This window comes from Odocoileus virginianus, chromosome 15, assembly GCF_023699985.2.
Source record: "Odocoileus virginianus isolate 20LAN1187 ecotype Illinois chromosome 15, Ovbor_1.2, whole genome shotgun sequence".
In the NCBI taxonomy this organism is placed as follows: domain Eukaryota; kingdom Metazoa; phylum Chordata; class Mammalia; order Artiodactyla; family Cervidae; genus Odocoileus; species Odocoileus virginianus.
This window is the reverse complement of record NC_069688.1, coordinates 42,013,410-42,032,205: the sequence shown is the minus strand read 5'-3', so window position 1 is coordinate 42,032,205 and position 18,796 is coordinate 42,013,410. Positions and strand designations below refer to the sequence as shown.

General features: G+C 38.1%; 1 long non-coding RNA gene across 4 annotated transcripts in view; it reads right to left on the bottom strand.

Moving 5' to 3' along the window:
* LOC110149289 (uncharacterized) overlaps positions 1-18,796 on the bottom strand; it is a 136,500-nt gene that overhangs the window by 13,473 nt on the left and 104,231 nt on the right. For 3 of the 4 annotated variants that reach the window (XR_011491491.1, XR_011491489.1, XR_011491490.1), the window contains one exon: positions 10,788-10,894. The exons of the other annotated variant lie outside the window; for it this stretch is intronic. This is a non-coding gene — a long non-coding RNA (uncharacterized lncRNA). The remainder of the gene's footprint in view (positions 1-10,787; positions 10,895-18,796) is intronic. 4 annotated transcript variants of the gene reach the window in all.

Sequence of the window (18,796 nt, the reverse complement as noted above, 5' to 3'; positions counted from 1 at the left end):
AGTTTTAATCGATCACATCTCAAGGGCGTGGCTTTGAGTTTGGTGTAAGCAGTGTGAAGGAATCTGAAGAGGATCCCTTCATAGCAACTGCTCGGAGGAAGAGTCCAGCAAGCTCACAACATGGAGAGGCTCCCCTGTCCTTTTAAAATGCGCAGCTGGGGAATGTTAACATGCTGATGACAAGCATATAAAAATATAACACTTCTGGCTCAGTTTGTACTCATTGTGCATGTATTTTAAAAGGAGGAATCTTGTAAATGTCAGCCATAAACTGCTTTCGAAACAAGTTCTGGTAAGGGATGCCTTTGCAAAGCAGTCCAGAAAATGGACACTTTAAATATTCACCTTTAAGACACTCTTTGCACTTTCCTTAAGCACCTGTGTAGTTCTGCTGCCCTAAATCTGTAAGGACCAGTCATAAGAAGAAAAGTCAGAGTGAAAAAAAAATTCCAGAATCATCAAATTTGAGATCAAATGATGATACAGTATGAATGAACTACCCATGATCTTTTTATCACCAAAATCCTGAACACATGATAATGTATTTGTATCAACTCCAACCATTGGTTGTCATGTTGTTGAGTTTACACCTGTGATCTTGTCACAGGCAAAAGTAGTGAGAAGGCAAAGTATGCCTATGTTGTCTTCCATTCCCCCAGGATCTCACTTTTGCTTGCTATAAAATGATCTCCTTTTCTCCACTCTAGTGTCTGTAACTGCCCCTACTGGCTGCTTAACCAAGCTCTGGACACTGTGCTAATCAAGTATGTACGTAATATAACAATAGTGGTAACCATGTTTCTCTCATCTTAGAGATAAGAAAACTGAGATACCCCAAACATTAAATAATTTTCTCAATCTCGTAAAGATAGTAAAATGGTAGAGGTAAGATTCAAACCAGATCTCTTTGACTATAAGCACATTCATAATGCCAACCACAACACTGCCATCTGCGTTTGGACTGGTTTCTTCCACACTGGAAGTTGTGGCTGAGGGAAGGAAGCAAACTAATCCTAACATATGAATGACTACAGCCCCTCCTCCTTACCCACACTCCCATATCATTTATCTTTTTTTCACTTTGAAAATGAACTTTATCATTCAAGTTGACTGAATCTTGAACTGGATTGATTTAATGCAAGGTAACAAAAGGAAATGAAATGTTTTAGACAAACTGTGGAAGTATTTGGAAATAGGAAAGAGGAGCAGGAGCCATTCAGGTGTGATTTGAGGCATTCCGTTTAGTTGGCAGTGGAGTCTCTTGGCTGATGCTTTCTTTTGAAGCAGGTCTAATATTACAGACTCATAATCAAGTCAGCTTTGTTCACCTCGTTGGAGAAAATATTTACCATAATTTAATGCTTCAACTAAAAAGAAAAATTGAAGAAAATCAGTGAGGTCTATTGATGGTAGACATCTGAATGCAGATTTTTATTTCCCTGTTTGAGCACTCAGGTACTGGTAATTGAGGCCAGTAGACTGATCCAGTTTACAAGAATTTTAAATCTCTGGTACAAATGCAAGTTTTCCATTTGTCCTAATTTACAATTTATTTATTTACCAGGCAACTTCTATTTCTCCTTTGGCTTTTCGCTACTTTCCGCGTGGCACTCGTGGTAAAGAACTTGCCTGATAATGCAGGAGACATAAGAGACATGGGTTTGATCCCTAGTTGGGAAGATGCCTTGGAGTAGGAAATGCCAATCCACTCCAGTGTTCTTGCCTGGAAAATCCTATTTTCCAGGTCATGGAGTCTGCCGGGCTACAGTCCATGGGCTCACAAAGAGTTGGACACGACTGAGCATCTGAGCTCACACACACATCTGTGAACTCTTTTTCCATATCTTTCTCATCTTCATTTACTTACAGGTTTAATCTCCCCTTCTTTTGTGTTCCCTAAGCACTTATTATCTTTCTCTATGTGACAGCTCCTACACAACACATTGTAATTTTTTTTATATGTTAAGATTTTTTCTCTTTAAGAATTTCTGAGGGGCTTCCCTGATGGCCCAGACGGTAAAGCATCTGCCTATACTGAGGGAGACCCAAGTTTGATACCTGGGGTTGGAAAGATCCTCTGGAGAATAGAATGGCAACCCACTCCAGTATTCTTTCCCAGAGAACCCCAGGCACCGAGGTTATAGTCCATGGCATTGCAAACAGTTGGACACAACTAGGTGACTAAACACACACACACACACTGATTTAGTTTGTTTTTTCCTGGAAGCACTGTGCAGCATGTAGGATCTTAGTTCTCTAATCTGGGATCCATCCCTTGCCTCCTGCAGTGGAAGCACAAAGTTTTAAACACTGTACAGTCAGAGAAGCCCCTAGATTTTTAGTGAGACCATCTAACAGTATATGGCACTGATTAGTTACTAAATAAATAAACACATATTTTCTGTATCTGTATTTCATATTTGAAGAATGCCAGTCACAGGATAAATGTAACCTAAAGAGTGTTTCTGCAAAAGTTTAAGCTTTATCTATATGGAACTGGTTCTTCTAATTCATTCCTCTTCCTCTTTTTATTTGCTTGCTAACTCTTGCTTTCTCTTGCACTCACACTCTCTTTTGCCTTCCCCCTTTTGCCTTTTTTTTTGTTCTCTTTATTTCTCTAACTCTCTATCACTATTTGTCTCTGATTAGCTTCATTCCACAACAGACCCCTCATTGTATCAGGGAAGATGGGCCACTGGTGCCAGGTTCAAAATTTTCAAGCTTAGCAAACTTACCAGAAAGTGAACATGTTTCTTCTGGTGTTTAAAATATTATCATCCTGCTTTGGTTTATTTTATCTTATTTTTTGATGGTAATATTCTTATATGAGGGTAAGTTAGAAGGATAGACCTCAGATATCTAGAACTTGACCTACTACTTTCTTTGGTGTATAGCTAGGTTTTTCTGTGATAATGCTGTGTAACGAATAAACCCCCAAATCTCAGCTTCAGTCTCAGGAAGATTCTCCTCGGTTGTTCCAAAATTTTCTTCAGCATTTCTTAGGCTGTATGGTTCTTCATTAATGTACTGCATTTGTCATATTCCCTCAATCTTTGATTTAAAGTCTTAGGCTTCATTCTAGTTGCACTAAATTATTAATTAGATCAGGTTACTACTCTGAACCCATCATAGACCCAGATAGTGCTAATTAGTTTAGGCCAGAGCTATTCATGGAGATACTTCTCTGAAGCATATGACCTGCTTAGAGGTGATGGTGGTTATCTAAAATACAGTCAGGGTGCTAGAACCAAAATAAAGTGACAAAAATCTGCCACAATCAGCAATTGTTCAATACAGAATGTCTGCTTACATTTTAGATTTCTTATTTAAGTTCAAGTTTGTGGTTTAGTCTACTTTGATCTTATAAAGAAGGATTAGGCAACAGCCATAATCTGAGCTATTAGCAGATACCACCTTAAAGACTAAACTGAGAAAATTCCCAGAATAAAGAAGGAAAGATAAAGAAGAGATACTTAGTAAAAGGTGACAGTTTTCTTTCACTACTTGATCTGCTGACAAACATCAGCTACTCAAGTTTAAACTTTTTGCTCCCTTGTAAAGAATATAAGTCCGTCCTAAAGGAGATCAGTCCTGGGTGTTCATTGGAAGGACCGATGCTGAAGTTGAAACTCCAATACTTTGGTCACCTCATGCGAAGAGTTGATTCATTGGAAAAGAGCCTGATGTTGGGAGGGATTGGGGGCAGGAGGAGAAGGGGACAACAGAGGATGAGATGGCTGGATGGCATCACTGACTCGATGGACATGAGTTTGAGTAAACTCCGGGAGTTGGTGATGGACAGGGAGGCCTGGCGTGCTGTAATTCATGGGGTTGCAAAGAGTCAGACACAACTGAGTGACTGAACTGATCTGAACTGAACTGAAAGAATATGAGACATTTTGAATTGAAAGCATCTGCTGGTACATCAGTCATTGTTCTAGTTCTAGGGTAGAAAAATAGTAAAATGTTAGTCATGATAGCAGAGGAAGAGCTACCCAAAAAATATTTTCTTGATTAAAAATATTTTAAAATATACATAAGAACTGAATAAGGGCAAATGTTAAATAATATATGAATTCTGAAAAAAAATCCTTACATCTGAAATTTCTGATGCATGATACTTTAGGATGATTAAAAAACAATTTAGTGATGCTGAGGACAAGATTATTGCTACTTTTGGGTCATACCTGTAGACTGTCTTTGACTTAATGTTTATCAAAGGACTGCTATGGTATATCAATGAAGGATTTCCCATATAGAATTCACTGTACTTAAAAATGTCCTACCTTAACCTTGTAAAATAATTGCCTGTAAGATGGCTTTGAACTGCTCTGAAGATTTAGAGGTTTCTTCCTAACTCCACTTGAAGCCATTCCCCTGGGCATGACCCACAATTGTAGGCTTATTTATGTTCTCGAGATGAAGTAATGTATGAGATGTGATTGAAATAGTCCTGGATACATGAAAAGTGCTTAATAAACTGCACAACAAATTACTTTTCTTATTACTATTGTTATTATTTGAATTATTATTGCTTATATTATTTGAATCATTTTTCTGTAAGAGCACATTCTGTGTGCAAGTTACTGCTCTAAGGATTTGATGATAGGAAAGCCTACTCCTACTTGTGCTGATCTCAAAGGATGAATGAAGGCGGCAGCTGGTTTCTAACATCTCTGCTTTGACAGCTCTCAGAGCCACCACAGCCTCACATGCAATTGGGCCTATTGGTAGCTGCTGGAGTAAGAGTGCTTGAACATCTTCCGAATGCCAATATTTTTTCAGGGAATAGTAACCATGTGTCTCAAAGTGAAAATTAAATCCAAACTTCCTTCATCATCAAACACTTGCTATTCCTCTTTGAAAGCTTGGTGAATCTGGTGTTCATGAAAACACGGGTGAGTGAAGATCAGTGTGAAAGGCCAAGTAACACGTCTTCTTCCTCATCTTTGGCTCTTCATTTTCATGGCCCTAATAATTTCTCAACAGAAGAAAAGCAAGCATGAAGCAAACAAGATCATAGAAATGACACTAAGTAATGAGTCATCCTGTAGTTAACAACTGAAAAACAGCTAGTTTGATGCAATAAAGCTTGTACTGACAATTAAATACTGGTCATTAAAAGGTAATTTAGAGGTTTGCAATTACTACATTTTTACACCTCAACTTATTTGAAGAAAAGTTTTATGATATGTTTTAACTGCATTATTTATAAAGAGCAAAGGCTATGCCACAAAATAATTAGTATTTATGAATTGTTTGAGGTTTTTATTTTAAAATATGGGTAGATAATTGTTTGAAGATTATTTTCAAAATATAAAATGGAAAAAGTAGAAACAAATATTTTAATACTTATGTATATTTAGTAGTAGTAGTGAAAATTGCTCAGTTGTGTCCAACTCTGTGATTCTATGGACTGTAGCCCACCAGGCTTCCTGGTCCATGGGATTCTCTAGGCAAGAATACTGGAGTGGATAGCAATTGCCCTCTCCAGGGAATCTTCTAGACCAAATCTGGGTCTCCTGCACTGCAGGCAGATTCTTTACCATCTGAGCCACCAGGGAAGACCTTATGTATATTTACAGAAATACAAATCAAGATAGGATTTAATTTTTTTATACTTCAGATTAGATCAGGGTTGAGTAGCAGAATATGTGGAGATAAGTAGTCAAGTATTTTGAAGGGAAGACCATCATGATTTGCAGATAGATTGGATGTGGCAAAAAAAGGAAAAAGAGAATTCAAGGATAACTCTTGATGTTTTCAGTTTAAGCACCTAGAATGATGATTTTACCATGGACTCAAGTGGGAAAAACCATGGAAGGAACAGGTATGGTGTAGAAGAAGAGGTGTTTGCTTGGGTATATGAGATGTTTGAAGTTTGATTCTACTATCTTAAGCAGTTTGATTATTTTCTCACAAACTTATTTTGATTAAGTCTCTCAGTTTCTAGGGTATAATATTCCTCAACCCAAACACAAGGAAGAGATTTTGTTTTTAAATAATAATTTGGCTTTTATAAGTTCCAGTTGGCTTCCCATGTGGCTCAGTGGTAAAGAATCCACAGGCCAATGCACGAGATGTGAGCTTGATCCCTGGGTCAGGAAGATCCCCTGGAGAAGGAAATGGCAATCCACTCCAGTATTCTTGCCTGGAGAATCCCATGGACAGAGGAGCCTGGTGGGATGGTCCATGGAGGTCACAAAAGAATCAGACACAATTTAGCGATTAAGCAATAACTTCCAATAGTACACGAAATACTTTGAGATTATCTACTATTTTGAAAAATAAAAATGTAAATATCAACACACTGTTTAGTAGTTACTTATTTATTGTTATCATTATGTGTTGAACACTGTGCTAACTGCTTTACAGATGTTACCTAGTCCCCACAAACACTATTATTTCCTCCTATTTTCCAGATAAGAACAATTGAGAATTTAAAAGGGCCTGGGGACACAGTCTGTACTCATAACAGTTAGTGGGACTGTGTGTGTGTGCTCAGTTACTTCAATCATGTCCAAATCTTTGCAACCCAATGGTGCCCATGGGATCCTCCAGGGAAGAATTCTGGAGTGGTTTGCCTCCCCTCCTCCAGGGGATCCTCCTGATTCTGGGATAGAACCCACGTCTCTGATGTCTCTTGCATTGGTAGCAAGTTCTTTACCACTAGTGCCACCTGGGAAGCCCAGTAGCTAGTGAGACTATTCCCACTAGTAAGATGCTATGCTTAAAGGCATTCTATTTTATGTATTTGTTTCTTTTTGAAAAATGGTAATGTTGATTTTTATGCATATATTCATAAAAATTTCTAGTTTTTCTTTATATTTTACCTTTTATTAGCATATTTTAATTCAGGTTCATACTAAATAGAAGTAAATATTTAATTATCATTTAAATATTTAATTTAATATTTAATATTAATTATTTAATATTGACGGCTGGATGGCATCACCAACTCGATGAACATGAGTTTGAGTAGCCTCCAGGAGTTTGTGATGGACAGGGAGACCTGGCATGCTGCGATTCATGGGGTCGCAAAGAGTTGGACATGACTGAGTGACTGAACTGAACTGAACTGACTGAATATTTAATAAGATTTATTATGACTGGTTCCAATTTAGGAATTCATATAGTATCAGGGCAACCATACTGAGTCATTATCAGATGAATAATCATAAAAATAACTGCTTAAAATATTAGGTAAGCTGGGCTACCCTGATGGTCCAGTGATTAAGAATCTGCCTGCCAGTGCGGGGGATGTGGGTTCAATCCCTGGTCCAAGAAGATTCCAAACACAGTGGGGCAACTAAGTGCACTGAAATTACTGAAGCCCATGAGCCCTAGAGCGAGCTTGTGCTCTATGACAAGAGAAGCTATCACAACTAGAGAAAGCCCCCATGCAGAAGCAAAGACCCAGTGAAGCCAAAAATAAATAAATCTAAAATGGTCTCTCCCTGTCTTGCCCCAACTTTTAAAAAAAATTAAGTTGAAAAAAATGTCAATCATATTATCCTAGTTAACGCCATTTATGAAAATCAGATATTAGATCAGTAACATCTTTTAAAAAGTTGGAAGTGTGGGTTACTCAGTCACTCCACAAGATGGGTTTAATCAATCACAGACTTGTCAGTTTTGTTTAGGATTCATAAATGATAATTTACTGTGTTAAGATTGTAAAAAATAATTTTCAAGATGGTAAACCTAGTGAACAGGTACTGATTCTAAATATTAAAATATAAAAGTAGGCACATCAATTCAGCAGGAAACTTCTTAGTGATGAAGAACAAATGCCTGAATGAAGGAAAGGAAATTAATCAATTACCAATTAGTCTTGAGGAAAATGTGATCACTAGATTTTCCACAGAAAATATCAGGCTTCTCTGGGTTGTGCTACATACAAAACAAGGCCAAAGAGGAATCTTGTGGTGCCAAGAGCAAATCTGGATTAATCATTAGTGGCTAGTCCCTTGACAAGTGTGGCTTCCTGCCTGGGACGTCGTACCCCTGTGTTGAATTTCGACTACTGCCAGTAGGGCAGAGACCATCATTGCCACATCCTCAGGTCCTATGGAAGATCCCATGATGCCTCACTTTCTTCTTAATTTTTTTGGCCATGCCACACAGCTTATGGGATCTTAATTCCCCAACCAGGGACTGAACCTGAGCCCTGGCATTGAAAGTGCAGAGTCCTAACCACTGGACCTCCAGGGAATTCCTGACTATTTCCTTAATGATGAATTTAGTTCAGAAACAGAATATATTGAGATTTTGGCAATAGAAGACTTTTAAAAAAATGATAGGGCTTATTTAAAACCAGGCTTAAGGTGAAACAGTGAGAAAAATGAAGATGAGATCATCTCCCTTTGAAATTCTTGATAACTTTAGTAAGCTAATAAGGTCCCTTTTGTAAATTAACATTCTTTACTATTGGTGTCTCATTGAATGCTAATGTGATATATCTTCACTTTATTCTTAAAAAAAAAACCCTGCTAATTTAATGCACAGAATGATGATTTCCCTTTGGATGTCTTAGACTCTGGTTTATTTCCTTGTTTCTAGTCTTTATAATTTTCTACATAGATGAATGACTATATTTTTCTATTCTCCATTTAAAAATAGGTCATGAGAAAAAAGTTATGCCAATGCAACTAATCTTCAGCTAGCTAGTGCCAGGAAAGCAACATTCATAATATTGTCCTCATTGCCTTTCCTTTTGGAATTGTGGTGCCAGGTGAAATGATTTACTGCCAGCCTGGACTGAGACTTGAGCTTTGTAGAAAAGATTTATTGGCATCAACTTTGCATAAAGCCATAATCATCCCTGAAAAGACATTTGTCACTATAAACCCTTATTTTCAGGTGCCTGACACTTTCCATAAAAAGCTTTTCAAGTGGAAAAGTCATTTGAGTTTTCAGGTCCTTTATTCCAGTATTTCTTAATCATTTAAAAGTCTCTCATTCCTTGAGTTTTCTGGACACATTAGGACAGTGTTTCTGAGATCTGTCTCTAGGTTTCCATGAGGTAGGATGGAGTGGGAACCATAAATGTGCATTTTAACAAGTGCCTGAGTAGATTCTGCTGCAAGCAGACTTTGAGAAACACTCTTCAGAAGAGGGTAGAGTCCTGTGTATAAATTCTGGCTCCACACTTTTTATTTGTGTAACTTTAACATATGTCTCATTTGTTTCCTTATGTATATTTCTTAAGTATACTTCAATTGGGTGAGTATACTTTCTGTTCATAAATTGTTTAGTTTTAAGAAAATAAAGTAAGGAAGCACCTTATAGGAAGTACACATAGGAAGCAGATAATGCATTTTATTGTTTTCTCTACCACTGTGACAACAAACACACAAACAAAATTATATATGTATACATACACATTTGACAGTAAGTCTAAGGTGGAACAGCTCTAGGGTAAGCAAACTGATCTCTTGATCACAATGGGAAACAACATTCACTTATAGGTAGCAGCAATTAAGACAAGGCCACAGCCTTGCAAACAGTCAAGGTTAGGGGACATTAAAAGAAGAGGCAAAGATATCAAGATTGACAATCAAAGAGGCCCTAACTAGGGACACCAGTTCAAGGAAGATGAAGAGGCTGAAAACATTCCTCAAGTACCAGTGACAGGCCTTCATATCCATTTACGGTAGCCTGAAATTGTCAGCTATTTACCGTATTCATTAACTTGCCAAGAAGCTGCATAAATTAATCAGTCCATCATTTACTTTTATCTGTGTCACAAATCAGAGGAGTTCAAAAGTCAGCCTAAAAGCACTTGTGCATTTCAATTGATTCCAAATGTAGGGTCATTATAGTATTTGCCTCCTTATAAAATAATTTATAGTGTGCATCCTTTATAAGTGGGTCTGTGAACTCTGAGGTCAATTATTCAAAATATTTAAGTTCTGAATTTTCTGATCGTTGCATTATACTTCTCTTTTATTAATTATCTGTGTTGATACACCTGGATCATTTGTGTTCTTTTTTTAATACATATATTATTTATTTAATTTTACTTAGTTATTGTTTTGGTCACACCTCATAGCATGCAGGATCTTTGTTTCCTGACCAGGAATTGAACCTGTGCCCCCTGCAGTGGAAAGGCAGAGTCTTAACCACTGGACCACCAGGGAAGTCACTCTGTTTCCTCTTTAAAACTCAAAGAAAAATCTCCATTTGTTCAGTTTTGGAGAAAATATAGTAAATCATGAAATTATCCAGAAAAGAGAAACCACCAAGCAGTAGTACATTTTACCCTGCTGTGGTTACTTCCAGATTTATCCATTTTTGTTGGTCCAACATATACTCATTAAATTGTTTGTTTTTAAATGAGATATATATTCAGAGTATTGTTTTGTCTTCGTTATTGTTTTATAAATACCCAAAGAATATTTTATGAGGTATTCCATATAAAAATAAAAATCTGGTAAATTTGTGCTCATAATATTCAAATCTTACTTAATCTAATGGATTTATTACTGAGACAGATACAAATACATTTATTAATTAAAAATAGAAATTTTACAATGACATAAATATCTAGGTCCTTACAAACAGATTTGTTTAAATGTTTTAGTACTGGGCTAACATTTATTCTGGTTTAAAATGGATCATAGATTATTAGAAAACTACTTAAAATACTGGAGATAAAAAGCTCATGGAAAATTTAAAATGCTTACTGATTATAGAAATGTAAAACGTGAGCTTGTAACTTTAAACAATCAAATATCATTTAATCCATATTTATATTTTTTAATCTATATTTATTGATTGCCTACCTTGGAAACACTGGGAAAATACAAAAGAACTCTTGCACGGAGTTCCAGGGCTGCCACATTGCTCGGTTCCAGGGGGATGTTGAGATCTGCTTTGTGAGGATGGGATCCTGGAATTAAGAGGGCACATTCAGCCGTCAGGGTTGGGTGTAGCAGCAGTTCATGGTTCCTGTCCTCAACTAGTTTACAATCTATCTGAGTAAGGGTAACAATATGAGGAGAAAGAAGGGAGACAAAAATTAAGATGGAATATGCAAAAGACATGGAATGCAATTCATTTCTTTTCTCCTCATAAGGTAACAATCAACAGATTCTAAAATAACTTGGGTAACCGAGCATACAGTCAAACACACACTCTGTATAACAGAGTGGGCCTATGGGAATCAAGAAGCCTGGAGATTAGTGACTCTACTAATTAAGGCCCTGGTGAAAATAAAAAATGAGCCAAGGAAAGAATATGATCTTCAGTCATTCAATGAGGTTGGGTTTCAGCCATCAGGAAAATTTCAGTTTCAATGTGAAATTACTGACTTGAAATACACTTGATTTCTGTTTTTAAATCACATAGCTAATTCATCATTTCATGGTGAAAGCATCTATCTTATGTTTAAATTTCCCCAAGAATGCTGGGTATGGATGGGAGGTGTGGGTTGTTTTGCAGAAAGAACTGTGTGTGTAGCATCATGAATAAAGAATGGGTTCACTAGCACCAATTCGATGAAAAACATTCCTTGAAAACTTATGAAGGAAGGCTGTGACATATAAAGTTGAGCATGCAGTTGATGAGTGGTACAGACAATTGAGTGCTATTGGTGTTTTTACTGGTGTTTCAGACCTCAGTTTAGGAATCACTTCCTCTAGAAAACTTGCTGATCTCTAAGATTAGGCTACATATCTCTCCTGTGGTTTCAGAGAACCCTGTGATTAACTCTTATCAGTGCACTCATTACTCTCAATTATTCTATCTCTGGTAACAAAACAATAAGCATCATTAAACATTTTGCTGAATCATAAGAATTCAAATCCAGACAGTTCAGTTCAGTTCAGTCACTCAGTTGTGTCCGACTTTTTGCAACCCCATGAATCGCAGCACGCCAGGCCTCCCTGTCCATCACCAACTCCTTGAGTTTACTCAAACTCATGTCCATTGAGTCGGTGATGCCATTCAGCCATCTCATCCTCTGTAGTCCCCTTCTCCTCCTGCCCTCAATCCCTCCCAGCATCAAGGGCTTTTCCAATGAGTTATCTCTTTGTATGAGGTGGCCAAAGTATTGGAGTTTCATTTTCAACATCAGTCCTTCCAATGTACACTCAGGACTGATCTCCTTTAGGATGGACTGGTTGCATCTCCTTGCAGTCCAAGGGACTCTCAAGAGGCTTCTCCAACACTGCAGTTAAAAGCATCAATTTTTCGGCGCTCAGCTTTCTTCGCAGTCCAACTCTCACATCCATACATGACCACTGGAAAAACCATAGCCTTGACTAGACGGACCTTTGTTGGCAAAGTAATGTCTCTGCTTTTTAATATGCTATCTAGGTTGGTCATAACTTTTCTTCCAAGGAGTAAGTGTCTTTTAATTTCATGGCTGAAATCACCATCTGCAGTGATTTTGGAGCCCAGAAAAATAAAGTCTTTGACACTGCTTCCACTGTTTCCCCATCTATTTCCCATGAAATGATGGGACCAGATGCTATGATCTTAGTTTTCTGAATGTTGAGCTTTAAGCCAGCTTTTTCACTCTCCTCTTTCACTTTCATCAAGAGGCTTTTTAGTTCCTCTTCAATTTCTGCCATAAGGGTGGTGTCATCTGCATATCTGAGGTTATTGATATTTCTCCCAGCAATCTTGATTCCAGCTTGTGCTTCATCCAGCCCAGCATTTCTCATGATGTACTCTGCATAGAAGTTAAATAAGCAGGGTGACAATATACAGCCTTGATGCACTCCTTTTCCTATTTGGAACCAGTCTGTTGGTCCATGTCCAGTTTGACTACAAAAGCAGGCAGTGTCTTTTATACCTGATGCTGGCACAATGTCCAAACACTTAGTTGTCACTTAGTTGGCACTTAGTGTCCAAACAGTCATTGAAAAATTAACTGAATGATGTCAGAGAAGAGGCAGACAGATGAAGACTAGAGCTGTAGCTGAAAACTTGCTTGGGGGAGGGTGAGAATTAAGCTGGGCTTTGAAGAGTTGGCAAGATTTGGGTAAGTGTATAGGAAAGCAAAAAGCATTAGGCCTGGAGTACTTGAACCAAGCCACAAGAATGGGTATGTGATGTGTTTTGGGTACAGTGAGAAGACTATCTTAATTGTAAAGGAAGAAGCAAATTAGTGGACATGGAGATAGGGTATGCAGGTTGAAGTCAAATATAGACTTATATATTTGTCTCATATAATATAGACTTAATATAGACTTATAGAATGCCTTAGAATCCATGCAAATAATTGGGTAGAGAGCAGAAAGCCACTGAAAGATTGTGTGTATGAGAGTGACATAATAAGAGCAGTTTTAAAATGAAAGCATTATGCAAAAACAAATGCAACCATATAGGTACCTTTTAAAGAATGCCTATTTTACTAACAAGCTAATTTTAAGGAAGGTAGCCTTCATTTTATTATTTTTACTCAATCAACAAATGTCTATTGAGTACCTCTTCTTTGCTATTTATACAATGTAAAAGATGAGATAATCTGCAAAGATGATTTAATGTAATTTTCTTAGATGTATTAAAATTCAATTTTGAAGTTTTATTTTCTTTCAAAATACTAGACTTTCATCTCACATAACAATAACATATCTTAATGCCTTCAACCGGCTCTAATATGTCCTTTATTAACAAACTAGCTAGTATTAAAAATAATGACCATATTTAAGATGATTAGGTCAGCCCAACAAACAACAAAAATTAGTTGTTTAGCTTATCAGTTTCTTGATAAGCTGTAGCTTTTGCTTGTTATTGCTAATGAACTTTAGGATTCTGCATGTAACTCTCTCTTTCTTATTTGATGTATGTCTTTATAACTTAGAAAAGGCAAAATCATCAGATTTATAGATGACACAAAGCTGGAAAGAAAACAATCTATCGATGTCATAATCAGGAAAATTTGGGGCAAGTGTCATATCTAACAAGATGGAACCAATGGGGATGAATCATGTTTCTAGGTCCTAAGAAAATAACCACACCAGCAGAAGACTAAGATGATGTTTAGCAGCAATATCTGGTTTAAAAATCCCCAGATGTTCACCCTAGCAAGTTTACAGTTTGTGGTGACTACACTGAAACTTATTATGTCTAACTTGTTTTCCTCTATTTCTTTCCAGTGATCGCTGAGGAAGGCTTTCTTGTCTCTCCTTGCTATTCTTTGGAACTCTGCATTCAAATGGGTATATAGTTTCTTTTCTCCTTTGCTTTTTGCTTCTCTTCTTTTCACAGCTATTTGTAAGTCCTCCTCAGACAGCCATTTTGCTTTTTTGCATTTCTTTTTCTTGGGGATCTTGATCCCTGTCTCCTGTACAATTTCACGAACTTCCATCCATAATTCATCAGGCACTCTTGTCTATCAGATCTAGTCCCTTAAATCTATTTCTCACTGCAAAGATGGGCTCAATAAAGGACAGAAATGGGAGGGACCTAACAGAAGTAGAAGATACTAAGAAGAGGTGGCAAGAATACACAGAAGAACTGTACAAAAAAGACCTTCACGACCCAGATAATCACAATGGTGTGATCACTCACCTAGAGCCAGACATCCTGGAATGTGAAGTCAAGTGGGCCTTAGGAAGCATCACCATGAACAAAGCTAGTGGAGGTGATGGAATTCCAGTTGAGCTATTTCAAATCTTAAAAGATGATGCTGTGAAAGTGCTGCACTCAATATGTCAGCAAATTTGGAAAACGCAGCAGTGGCCACAGGACTGGAAAAGGTCAGTTTTCATTCCAAACCCAAAGAAAGGCAATGCCAAAGAATGCTCAGACTACCACATAATTGCACTCATCTCACACGCAAGTAAAGTAATGCTCAAAATTCTCCAAGCCAGGCTTCAACAGTACATGAACTGTGAATTTCCATATGTTCAAGCTGGTTTTAGAAAAGACAGAGGAGCCAGAGATAAAATTGCCAACATCCTCTGGATCATTAATAAAGCAAGAGAGTTCCAGAAAAACATCTATTTCTGCTTTATTGACTATGCCAAAGTCTTTGACTGTGTGGATCACAATAAACTATGGAAAATTCTGAAGGAGATGGGAAGACCAGACCACCTGACCTGCCTCTTGAGAAACCTGTATGCAGGTCAGGAAGCAACAGTTAGAACTGGACATGGACCAGAAGACTGGTTCCAAATAGGAAAAGGAGTATGTCAAGGCTGTATCTTGACATCGGCTTATTTAATTTATATGCAGAGTACATCATGATAAATGCTGGACTGGATGAAGCACAAGCTGGAATGAAGATTGCCAGGAGAAATATCAGTAACCTCAGATATGCAGATGACACCACCCTATGGCAGAAAGTGAAGAGGAACTGAAGAGCCTCTTGATGAAAGTGAAAGAGGAGAGTGAAAAAGTTGGCTTAAAGTTCAACATTCAGAAAACTAAGATCATGGCATCCGGTCTCATCACTTCATGGGAAATAGATGGGGAGACAGTGGAAACAGTGTCAGACTTTATTTTTCTGGGCTCCAAAATCACTGCAGATGGTGATTTCAGCTATGAAATTAAAAAACGCTTACTCCTTGGAAGGAAAGTTATGATCAACCTAGATAGCATATTAAAAAATAGAGACATTAATTTGTCAACAAAGATCTGTCTAGTCAAAGATATGGTTTTTCCAGTAGTCATGTATGGATGTGAGAGTTCGACTGTGAAGAAAGCTGAGCGCCGAAGAATTGATGCATTTGAACTGCAGTGTTGGAGAAGCCTCTTGAGAGTCTCTTGGACTGCAAGGAGATGCAACCAGTCCATCCTAAAGGAGATCAGCCCTGGGTGTTCATTGGAAGGCCTGATGTTGAAGCTGAAACTCCAGTACTTTGACCACCTGATGCGAAGAGCTGACTCATTGGAAAAGACCCTGATGCTGGGAGAGATTGAGGGCAGGAGGAGAAGGGGACGACAGAGGATGAGATGGTTGGATGGCATCACCGACTCAATGGACATGAGTTTGGGTATACTCCAGGAGTTGGTGATGGACAGGGAGGCCTGGCGTGCTGCAGGATCACAAAGAGTTGGACACCACTGAGCGACTGAAGTGAACTGAAGTGAATGTCTAACTTGTGCTGCCCTGCAAGGGTACAATTCCATTTAACATCGATAATGTAGATAATGGGTTTTAAGAAACACATACATCATATATTTTTTAAAAAATCTCCTGCTCTCTCAACTTGGAGAGGATTATTATTTAGAAACATTAGAGCCCAACTGATTTCCCAGCTTTTCACAATATCAAATCCATCTATTTTAAAAAAATAGTTTATATATTTACTTATTTATCTATTAACTTTTGTTTTGGCTGTGCTGGGTCTTCATTTCTTTGTGAGGGCTTTCTCTAGTGGTGGTGAGTGGGGGCTACTCTTTGCTGTGATGAGCAGGCCTCTTATTGCCACGGCTGCCCTCACTGAGGAGTACAGGCTCTAGGCCTGTTGGCTTCATTAACTGCAGCACTCGAGCTCCGTAGTGCATTACAGGGTGAGCAGGCTTCTGTGACTGCAGCACACAGGCCCAGGAGCTGTGGCCTGAGGGCTCTAGAGCAAGCGAGCTTAAGTAGTTGTGGCTCCTGGCTCTGAAGCACATGCTTATAGTTCCAGCACACAAGCTTAGTTGCTCTGTAGCATGTGGAATCTTCCCAGACCAAGGATTGAACCCATGCCCCATGCACTGACAGGTAGAGTCCTATCCACTGCACCAGCAAGGAAGTCCTCAAATCCATCACTTTTATTTTTTAAAGACATACTATTACAACAGTGTTGCTGCCTTGTAGAAGTCAAAGAACTGTATGAGCCCAGTGCCATGTAATACTAGATTCCTTTGCCAAATGGGTCTATGAACTCTGATACAGCAGCCCTATACACAAAGTCTTCTATCAAGGCATGACTTCACCAGAATCTAAGTCTTATTTCCAAAAATATTCAATCAGTTAGAAAAATAAAATAATTTGTTTTCAACACAGTCTCCGTTTACTTTCTGGAGGCTCTTAAACTGTTAGCTCCCAATTTCCTTCTAAGTTGTTATATGATCGCTAGGCCCAATTTTAGTTCCAATTCCCCAAAAGAGTCCTGAAAAGATGCTGTTAATTGTTTCAAATTAGAATTACCTCAAAAACTCAAGTGTGCCAACCTTCCAATATTAAACAAGACCATACGCATAAATATGCACATTCACTCAAGCAGGTATAGAGATTTTTTTTGTGTTTATCTGGATCTCTAGACATTAACTTAAAACTCACCTACACAAATGCTTCCAGTTCAACAAAACAATATATCAAGAAACAAATCCTCTGGTGGTTCAGTGGCTAAGATTTCACCCATCCAGTGTAGGGGTCCTGGGTTCCATCATTAGTCAAGGAACTAGATCCCTAAGAGTCTGTGTGCTGGAAGAACAAAGACTGAAGATCCCACATGATACAACTAAGACTTGGCACAGCTAAATAAATAAATAAACATTTTAAAAGAAGAGGAAACATCTAAAAAATAAACCCACTAAATTTAACCATCATTTCATTCTTTAATTCACCTGTCCATCCATCTGACAAAAATTTACTTGAGTCTAAACTGCAGCCATGAAATTAGAAGATGCTTGTTTCTTGGAAGGAAAGCTATGACAAACCTAGACATCATATTAAAGCAACGACATCACTTTGCTGACAAAGGTCTATATAGTAAAAAGCTATGGTCTTTCCAGTAGTCATGTACAGATGTGACACCTGGACCTTAAAGAAGACTGAGTGTCAAAAAATTGATGCTTTCGAATTGTGGTGCAGAAGAAGACTCTTGAGGCTCCCTTGGACAGCAAAGAGACTGAATCAGTCAATCCTAAAGGAGATCAACCCTGAATACTCATTGGAAGGACTGACGCTGAAGTTGAAGCTCCAATACTTTGGCCACCTTATTCGAAGAACTGACTCACTGGAAAAGGCTCTGATGCTGGAAAAGATTGAGGGCAGGAGGAGAAGCAGGCAACAGAGGATGAAATAGTTGGATGGCATCATCGACTCAATAGACATGAGTTTGAGCAAACTCCAGGAGATAGTGAAGGACAGGGAAACCTGGCATGCTGCAGTCCATGGGGTCACAAAGAGTTGAACATGACTAAGCAACTCAACAATAACAATGGAATAGTTAAGAACCCCAAGCTGTTAGAGTCAGACTCCCTTAGTGTGAGTCCTGGGTATTTCAGTTACAGGTTATGGACCTTGAGCATGTCATAGTTTCCTCATTGCTAAATGGGGGATAGTAATAGTACTTGCAGGTTTGTTGTAAAGATTGAATTAATTAATACCTATAAAATGCTGAGAGCAGCACCTGACACAAGTAAACACATATTAGTATTTTTGTTAATATAGTCTCTATGCTTGATCAATTTAAGTCTTCCTCTAAGGACAGACATAACTTTTTTTTTTTTTTCCACAAATATATTCACCTTAAAGTTCTCCTAAAATGAGTTCCAGTTCTAAAATGACAGAGAATACACCTGACTGTAGTCCTTGTTCCTAAGAAGAACCTTGGTGAAATAGGAGGTGAATATGATTAAAATATCGACTTGGAGAATCCTTTCCAGACAAATCACATTCTGCAGCTTAGGGGCATGACACAGATAACATTTATGTCAGAGGCTGAGCTAAAACACCTGTGGAGAGCCTCTAAGCTAATCTGGTAATTGGGGAGGGAGAAAGGGAGGAGCAAGAGGAGCGTAAGACGTCACTGTCCGTTAGTCGCTAAGCCTTGTCCGGCTCTTTTATGACCCCATGGACTGTAACCCGCCAGGCTTCTCTGTATAATATAAATAAGCTACAGGG